The sequence below is a fragment of the Schistocerca americana genome, chromosome 1 (assembly GCF_021461395.2).
Source record: "Schistocerca americana isolate TAMUIC-IGC-003095 chromosome 1, iqSchAmer2.1, whole genome shotgun sequence".
NCBI classification, from domain to species: Eukaryota; Metazoa; Arthropoda; class Insecta; order Orthoptera; family Acrididae; genus Schistocerca; species Schistocerca americana.
The window spans coordinates 989,843,091-989,853,331 of NC_060119.1; positions in this window are offsets into that span (position 1 = coordinate 989,843,091).

Sequence of the window (10,241 nt, forward strand, 5' to 3'; positions counted from 1 at the left end):
TCTCCTCCTTGCGCGAGGCATCACCACAACGTTTCACTAGGCAACGCCGGTCAACTGCTGTCTGTGTATGAGAAATCGCTTGGAAACTTTCCTCATGTCACCACGTTGTAGGCGTCCCCATCGCCGCCAACCTTGTGTGAATGCTCTGAAATGCTAATCCTTTGCATATCACAGCATCGTCTTCCTGTCGGTTAAATTTCGCGTTTGTAGCACGCCATCTTCGTGGTGTAGCAGTTTTAATGTCCGGTAGTGTATGAATATTTCAGCATGTGTCGATACCTAGTACCTCACAACCGCTTGTGCTGTCGACCTGTAAATGAGATCAGTTTACAAATTTCGTACGCAATGTTGCAACATAAATCTTGAATGAACTAGAAACCTTTAAAAGTGTGCACAAATATTTTTTTCGGCAGTGTATATTATAGTGACAGGGACCTGATTTTAGTCTCTACAGACTGAGCACTGCTGAAAAATTCTCTTCCAAAAATCTTTAGCAACTCCCCTAAAAAAATCACATAGTGGTAATCTGCTGGGCTAATACACGTTAGACAGAGTTAGCTCATTTCAGTTTAAATAAAAAGGAAGAAACTTGCGTACCACACGTCGTACAAATAACTCTGGGTGCAGTATTATATGATGTATCGTACAACGTAGAGCAGTGTAACTGAGGAGGTACTTTTTGAGCTTGACCATAGGCATTTTAACGTTTGATATCATAATGAATGCGAGCATTTAAGATTATATCGTAAGTAGCACCTTTGAGTAAAACCTGAAGTGAAATTTGAGGTACAGTGTGCCAGATAAACACGTGTGAGACTAGTTCTGGTCTACGAGTATCTTCCTGCCACAGTTGTGCAAGGACGCTATGTGAGTGTTTTAAGAATTTGGTGTTGAACTTACGGCCTACAATATAGGAAGATACCAACTCACACATGCTAAGTTCGGAAGAGTGCAGTAGTACGGACAGTGACGTAGCCAGATAATGATCTCAATGTCGGTTCCACTACACTCCCTGTAAAGGAAACGTTGTCGCTAGCAGAAGTTGGTGTACGGATTCAGGCGGTGCTATATGTTAGAAAAATGAAAATCTTTGATTTTTTGTTGTTAAGGTTTTTTTCCTCTAAGTATGACATAGCAATGTTAGCTAAATTACGTACTGGATGACAAAATATTATGCTAGGTGTTCACAACTGTGAAGCTAAATTCCTTACTATTATAAGGTTCCTTAATGGTGAGATGGTTCATGAGCATGTCTAGGGGTTGATAAAAATACAAATAAATTAAATACAATTCGGGCCAGAGTGACGGTGTGCCGTCGTAAACTTCTCCCTTCCTCAGAACTACGTCTCGTAGTTCTGATCTGGGAAATTACTTGCGTGCAATTACTAGTGTGAGTGTAAGTGGTTTATATTCACGAAATGTCGGTTTATTTATTTGCTTAGCCTGTCAATAAAATGCGTACATTTTTACGTAACTATGTCGTGTGACGTATCAAATTAACCGGAACTGTTTCAGAAATTCAATGTAAGGTGTGTTATTTGTTTGACACCTCACACCAGTTTAAACCAGTTCTTGTGTCGAAACTCATTCTGCATGCGGAAATATCACAGCAGTGATTACAAGCACCTATTGATCAGTAGTTGGTAGTATACCACACAAAAGCAATTCTGTAATGAGCATCATGAAGAGTAACACAGAGTGCAAATATGCAGTGTTTAAAGCCGACAAATAAATATCGTGAAGCAATAAATCTGCATAAATTAAGTATAATTCACATGATAAACAGTTTTTGGATTAAATGTTATCCCAATTCAATCCTGTCGCACTACTGGTGTGAATAAATTGTTCTGGTGAATAGTATTATATATATATATATATATATATATATATATATATATATATATATATATATATATATCGTAGTCTGACTTCGATTCACTCACTTAAATTCGTTTCGTTTTTGACGTTGCCATCCACGTAAGTGAATTAAATCACGCCAGAATTATAACGCAAGTATGTTTTATGGGCTGTATGGTAACGCAATTTCAGATCAAAACTATTTTGGCATATACAGTGCAGCTGACGAAATAGAGCCAGTGCTTCCGATCTCAGTAGAAAGTAGTAGGAGGACGTTCTCTGTCTAAATCAACACTTACTGAACCTGTGGGTTGAAAGATGTATCGTCAAATAACGAGACTTGATTTCCTTTATGCAGAGTGAAACAATCAGAACAAAATTCTAAAGGTTTTTTATGTAGCCTTCATCCACTGACTCTGCTAATTACGTTACCTTGCTACAGGTAGAGTTTTAAAGAAATTATTAAGGGTACCCTCATGGGGCACTGTTACTTAAATATTAGCAGATATCCGCGGATAACTGACTGTCAGCTCATAACTTGAGTATCATTAGGCACTGCTGACTCAGGGCTTTGTCTCGGGTGAACCATTAAGGAGTAATCATGCGAGACGCAGAGTTCTAGTTGAACTTAACTACTCCACTACTCCTTTCGTGGTCCGAAAATTTACTGTGTTACTTTTTCAATATGACAACTCTTGTCTCTCCACTCACAGCTTTCTCTCTTAAGTAGCACTCTTGATTTCAGTGTGTAGGATCATACGTAGGGTGGGGAGAGGAGGGGGCCGGGGGTGAGTCAATAAACAAGTCGCAAACTGGGATAGAGAGATCAGAGCCGCCTGTACCAGCATGAAATTTATTTTCCTTTTTAACATACTCCAATTGTAAACTTCCTTATCCCATTGTTCGATAAGGCCTTAAAAGCCAGCAGCATAGAATTTTTGTGGCAGCGTTCGCACCTAACGAGTGATCTCTCAGATTATAAGAAGTTTATTCGGTTTCTTAAATTACTGCAACACACAAGAACGTTGCGTCCTGGAGTTAGCGAAATATCCTTAGACGTGGAAACAATGTGCCATCACTGGATAACAAAGCAGCCGGACGCTCCTTGTGTGTGACATTTTCTTGTCCTTTATTGAATTCCTGTATCAAACAAAACACAAATGTCCATCTACGGGACGAATTTCACTATGGACTTGTTGTGCGGACAGTCTCTTGGCTCACAAAAACTTCATTGTTCTCGTCGTGTGTACTCTCGAAAAACACCTGCCTTTTTGGTTAGCTGCAGATCATTAACCATTGATCGTGGAATATTGTGTATCGTCTAACTTCCACGCGATATGTGCTACCATACGTATCGGCGCGAAATGTAAAACGATAGGCGGTACTCTGCCATTTGCAACTCATTTACTGAGAAACCCTCGTACTTTTTACATAAAATGTTCCCTCCTATCTTCTCTAGTATCTTGTCTTCGGAGATGCTTTTTAACAGAATACTATGTATAATTATGCGCTGGCCTATGACGTTCGCAATTTCTTTCTATTTTCTAGTTCTTGGAGAACCATCTTATTTTCGGCCACTCCAGCTATTGCTCGTAATTATCCTCCAGAATCCGTATCCACAGCTTCGAGGTGAGCATTCTCCTTTTTTGTAAGTCTGTCATCCAAACATCAGGACATGTCACATGAAAAGTATTTTTAAATGTCTTCATAGTGGGACTCTTGTGTGCTTCTTCAGCAGAAGGTTCTTCATATTTTAAAAGGTGCTCTGGTCCATTGGTATTGTTCTCTTGGTTTCCTTCGGACATCTATTGTTTTCCTCCAGAAATTCGGCTACTTCGTCGAGCTGCCTGTTGGCTTCTGTCTCGGATTCTTCGGTCGACGTTTGATTGATGATTTTTCTGACGTTTCGCCAGCACAAGTGGCTGATATTGTCCAAGCTACACGCGCAATTGCTGGTGGTGGACTGGAGTCGAGCTCGCGGCCGCACTTTGTATGAACCTGGCTCGCCAAAGTCCAAGGGCTCTTCCGTGGTCATTTACGGAGTGGTTCTTCCCTTGCTACCTGCAACATTCGTTCGCGGCAGCACGGAAATCCACTATCAGTTCAGCTTGATGCTTTCTTCTTTCTTGTTGAATCTGTTGTCATGGTTGTGTAGTTCTGTAACTTCCCTGAACAAATGGGTGTAATAGCTATTCTCTACAGCAAGAACTTACATGACGCGAATTTTACTGTCTTACCCAAACAGCGCTTGATCCACCGCGGTCCAATTCTCCACCAGCCCCAACGGGCGATGTCGCTTATATTCGGTGATCCTGGTGCTGATTGATCGTCAAGTCATTCGAACATTGACTTCTACAGATGTATGTGATATGCAGTATCTTACAGACATTGCAATGTCGTCGCTCCTGCACCACTTGTGGAAGTTTGGATCGTTGCGTTGCACGGATAGCCAAAGCTGTTGTGGCGGACGATTGCATATAGCTGGAAGTCTGGGTTCGAGTCCCTGTCTGGCACAAATTTTCATGGCCATTCCATTACAAATTGTATGGTTGTCCTTATTCACAACTCCGAATACATTTCATGTAAGATTTGATTAGGGTCAAACTGGGCGCATAAGTATCTACGTGACTACAGCTGCCTTTGGTCTGATAGTGCTTGGAACTAATAGCAACGGCCATTTCTTGTAGCAGATACTCGAGACAGATGACTATTCCTTTCCCTTCTACGCTCTATTTCGTGGCTTTTTCAGAGATTTTCTCCTATTTTGGGGTTCTTGGAGTAGTAATTTAAAAAGACACATGGCCTGATAAATATTGGTAAGAAATTAAGTCGATTAAGCATATTTTATAGTGTTATTGTATGGTGAGCATAATGTAAATGCTAACTTTGCAATGCCAAAGGAGGAAATAATCTATGGTCGACTGTGTAATGCATTCTTTTTTCTCTTTCTTTTTCATTTGTATTTTTGCCGTTTAGAAATTGTTGGGAATGGGTAGGTTAATAAGGTAAGTAAATCAATAAAGGATAATAACAAGATTGGCAAATATACGTCTAAATCGACTTGAATTAGCAAAGAACATAAAATTTAACCTGGTCGCTTTAAAACGGCTCTACCACTCAACCTGTCGCGTTTCCTCAATTTCCTTCTGACAGCTATATGGGTGGGTCTTGGCATATGAACATCCCAAGGACATGTAGTCGTGGAACCAAAGAATTCTAACGAATGCCATATTTACGCAACTACATCATTTCTTCCGAAGATTCGGCGCAAAACCGATTTGAGTTATATTTGAACAAATTCTTTTTCGGGAATTAATTTTTATACATATCACGCATACGATAGCGTTGCCTGAAAAATTGGTGTTGAAAAGAAATCGTGAGATATGCAATTAATCGTTATTGCATTCACTCGGATGCGCATTTCTCGCTTGATTTTCAGTAGTAGATTCCAATTTAGAAACTTCAAAATAAAAGTTTAAATGGGGGGAAAGTAAACGTCATCAGGTTGTCACGCAAATATGCAGTCTGGCGGAAGCATTTCTAATACACAAGTACTTTTACCCTTGTCATCTATAAAGACGCTATTGTATATGGTGGTATTAGTTTGTTCACCGTAGGCGATATCAGCCCAAACTTGTTATCAGGAACTTATAATTTGAAAGTGTTCTCAAGCTACGTTTTGTAAACGTGAATTTTGAACTTCAGGTACTTAGAGACAATGACGTAAACTCTGTTTAAAGAATTGCTTAAACAAGTGACCTTTTCTATACCTCGAGAAGAAAATAACTCATTAGTTACTTATAGGTATAGGAAATTTTTAGATAACAATTTTCCAGACGCTGTGATGGAAGACTGTACCGTGTATGCATGCGTTATTTTATGTGTACTACCAGTTGCAACTACGGTTCGCTTTTCTCCCTGGCGTGATAAAGTGCGTCGAATGCTCTTCTTCGCTGCAGCCGCACTCGGAATTGTTTTCATACAACGAAGCCTTAGAGCTAAATTCCTTACTAATTCATGTTGTTTCAGAAATTTGTTAGCTTACCCAGATTATTATTCGTTATTGATTTACTTACTTTATTAACCCTTCTATTCCTACCAGTTTTGATGCAGAGAAATGCAGAAAAAAAGAGGAAACTGCAGTATGTATCTGGGAGTCAAGCACAGATTCTCTGCGTTCCACCTAAAGGCATTGATCGCTACGCCAGCAAAGATTTCATTGAACAGCGTTTATCTTATGGGTACATAAGCGACAGTTGAAAAAGTTTCTCCCTCGATTTCTAGGAAAATTCGCATTTGTAAATCTCATATATGGTGATGGAAAATCCGTTATAGTTCTCTACTGATCTCGTCAATTCTGAGTCGATTGCGTGTCATTAATATGAGGGTAGTTTTTCTTAAAAACGGTGCGGTATTGAGAGGAAATATCTTAGTCTTTCATTTTAGGTTGTACACAAACGATCCGCCAAACATAAGCTCAGTCGATTGGTCGCGTCACAGGTTTTCTCCCTGTTAGTCACACACTAGCATACACTATGTTCCTTCATGATAATGGCATTCCTATAGTTTTGTTAATTGTTTTTATATTCTAGAAAGATAGAGGTCAGATTTCTCTATGCATCCATGTTATTTTTGGCTATAGATATCGGGAGTACATGTAGTTCTGGTTTTCCGACTTCATTCTTACATCCTTCCCTTTAAACAGCTTGCACCATCGCACCTGAACCCGCCAGGTTAGCTGAGAGCGCTAATGCGTTGCTTCCTGGACTCAGGTAGGTGGGCCAGCCCGGCCGATTAACGACGAGGGCCAGTGTATTGGACAGCGTGGATGTGGATTTTAGGCGGTTTTCCACATCCCAATAGGTAAATAGCGGGCTGGTCCCAAAGTCCCACCTCAGTTACACGACTCACAAACATTTGAAAATGTTCACACTATTTCATGGCTTAGACTAGATGCAGACAGATGTGGTACACTAATACTGTCCTGGGGGGGGGGGGGGGGGATACAGGGTGGTGACTGGAAGCGCATCCAGCCACCTTCTGCCACTACCATCGCCAAATCTACAGCAACAAGGCCAACCCCACATTGAAGTGAGACAAAGGCCCAAAGGAAATATGATGCACTACCACAGCTGCAGTCCCTTACTGCACTGTTTATTTTCATTTTGGGGGGAGGTGGGGCGACAAAAGGAGTAGTTAGTATACGGCCCTGTTCTTACATTTTATGCTGTGGAAATATACTAAAAAATCACAGGGAACGCCATGTGTTCCTGCAAAGTATGAGGCATACAAGTCCAGTCATGACCTCTGAATGCTTGCTTCATATGTCTAAGTCACTCAAGAGGGAAAACAGAGTTCCCAGCCCTCTAAAATGGGGGCTCACCATCTAAGACCATCAAGCTTAATAGTAAAAATCAGCTCTCCAGGGTCGCTGGAGGTTGGCATGGGCTGACAACACAATCCGTAAAAATTAAATGTTAAGAAATCTAATAAAGAAATGGCCGGCGTGACCTGTTGACGACGAACTGTCATAAATTTACAGGACTTGAAGCTGGAACCATGGAATGTTTTGTCTATCAAGCTGGAGCTTTCAAAAAATTTGTTTATTAGCACGGTGAGTAGCGTTATGATATTACAGTTATTCAAGAGGAAGGTTGTTAGGCCAAGGAATGATAGGGTAGTTGGATCACAAGATACTTTTTATAGCAGCCAAATGAAGGTTCACAGTAATGGTTTTATTGTAAACAAGAGGAAGAAAGAACTTAGTATGAATTTTTGACCAGACCACACAGATTGTGCAAACCAGAGTCAGAGGGAAATTCTTCAACTATAGCCCCATATGTTCTCATGCCATAAATGAAGGGAGTAGTGAAGAAGCGAATGATGCTATTTATATTAAAGGAATACAACGAATTTACGAGAGCAGATTGTAAGATCATGTGAACGCTAAAATAGGAAAAGATCATTGCACAGGAAAATCATAATTATATGGTAACTCAAATGACAATGGGATCTGACTTGCACACTTTGCTACCTTGAGAATTAAAATAGTCAACTTTTAACCAGAAAGGCATATATAAAATGACGTGGATCCCCAGATGAAAATACTTTTCATTAAAGTGACTGTCTTGTAGTAGATTGGTGACATCTGCCCAACCTAATGGGTGTTAGGAGCTGTAGACTTCTGATCATTGCCTTGAAATGGCAACAATGAGAAGTCGCTTATCTAATGCCGTACGTGAATCGCATGCAAAAAATTCCATATTGATAAGCTGGTCAAAGGTTTTTCTTACCAACTCCAGGAAGAAATACCACACTCTCTTGACAGTGACAGATTGAAGGAAATATGAACGAACATTGATACAGCGGCTGATGACGAAGGTCAGGGACGAGTATGTCAACCAACACACAATGGCTAGTTTGATGAAGAGCGTACACACGTAACAGCGATTAAAAATGAGTCCCACAAGAGAGTGAAAAAGGTAACAATGCCCATTATTGAACAGCAAGGAGTGAAGATCAGAGGGTGCACAAAAAGAGAGAGTATGAAAGGAAAAAAAATTGTAAGAAATTCGATTGCTGATAGGAGAGAATGAGGCGAGAGGTTTTCATCAAAAGGTAAGTGAGAGCCGATAAGATCTCAGTTCTACTTCGAATTTATGTAAAAGTGCAGTTGGATCACTTCTGAGTAGTGATGAAACAGTATGTAGAAGATGGACGCAACGCTTTGCTAAACAACTGAATGAGGTAAATAAGTTATATTAAACTGCCACCAGTCACCTTTTTGAATAATTATGTTTTATTCCATGAACCGGTTTTCGAACCTTTTCAGGTTCATTTTCAGATCGTTTCAAGAAAATAAATCATTCAAGTGATCTGATGTCTTATTCCTGTTTGTATATTACCGTAAAATACAGGCAGTTTATAGCAAATATTTTAATCATGATTTGCAATAACATCAATGCCCAGGAATCAATAAAACAGAGTTATTACATTTGCAATGAGATACAGCTGTTTGTATGACTAGGACCTTTATATTTAAATTTAAATTTTGAAATAATCACCCTTCTAATGAATTGTTCACTAATTTCTGTTGTTACATTATCGTGATCTAGGATATTAGTAAGAGTAGATTCTGTTTACTGTTTAGCTAAAGGTATGTGTTTAAAAGTTATAGTGTTTGTAATGGACAAAATGTTTCAATTTCTTCGAGAAGGTCAAGTATCGTGCCTTTATTGGCAAAATTGAGTATTTGGAGATTTTGTTCTATGTTGTTTTGCAGAATGATTTTGTTGGGCAGTATGTGAAGTAAAGCTGGATTTATTCAGGATGTTAACAGGGAGTGTATGTATGTGTTCTTTAAATCTTGCTGTGAAGCTTCTACCAGTTTGTCCATTGTACAAGCTTGGACATGAGTTGCAAATGACCTTGCATACACCTCACTATAGGACATAATGTGACATAAACAAGAAACATTCAACCAGAATGCCCTCATCAGAGCAGACAAGGGCAGCACAGCTGTTGTCATATACAAATCCGGTTATATTACCAAAATTCATTAATTCTTATGACAGAATAACATACAAGAAATAGAATATGACAGTAGTCCCTAATTCAAAGATAAAATTAGAAAGATGATTAAAAACTGCAACTTCTTGTTGACACCAACAGAAGCAAAGCACTGTATAGCGATGAACCGATCAGCACCAAAATTGATATTACAGCCTAATAACCACAAATCAGAATGTGCAATACGTCCCATTGTGAAATCCATCAGTAGTCCAAACTATAAAATCACCAAGAAACTTAATGATATTATCCGTAAGGCATATGTACTTTAAAATAACATCTCCATCAAAAACAGTTATGACCTCATCAATAACATAAAAGATATCTCCACCCCAGCCACAGTTAAATTTGCATCTCTTGACATAGTCAACCTATATACAAACATACCTGTCAAGGAAACAATTATTTAATAAGAAATAACTTACCCAAACGTGGAACAATGGGCAGAGCTGAAATCTACGAACTCGTAGAGATCCTGGAGCTTATATTATCACACAACTACTTTCTGTTCAACAAGTTTTACATTCAGGAAGATGGATTGGCAATGGGTAGTCGTCTTGCAGGCTTTCTAGGAGATATATATATTAATAATATTGATAAAAACTATTTTAGAGCCCAAACCCAAATAAATGATAAGCTGCTTTACTACAAATACTATGTTGACACTCTCATTCTGTTCAATGGAACAACAGAAGGAACAGATATTCTAGCCAAAGAACTTAATTAAATATATAACAAAACTTAAATCACACTAGAACACGAAACACCAGAAGGCATTAACTATTTTGATTTAACACTCACTAATCAAACTCAAA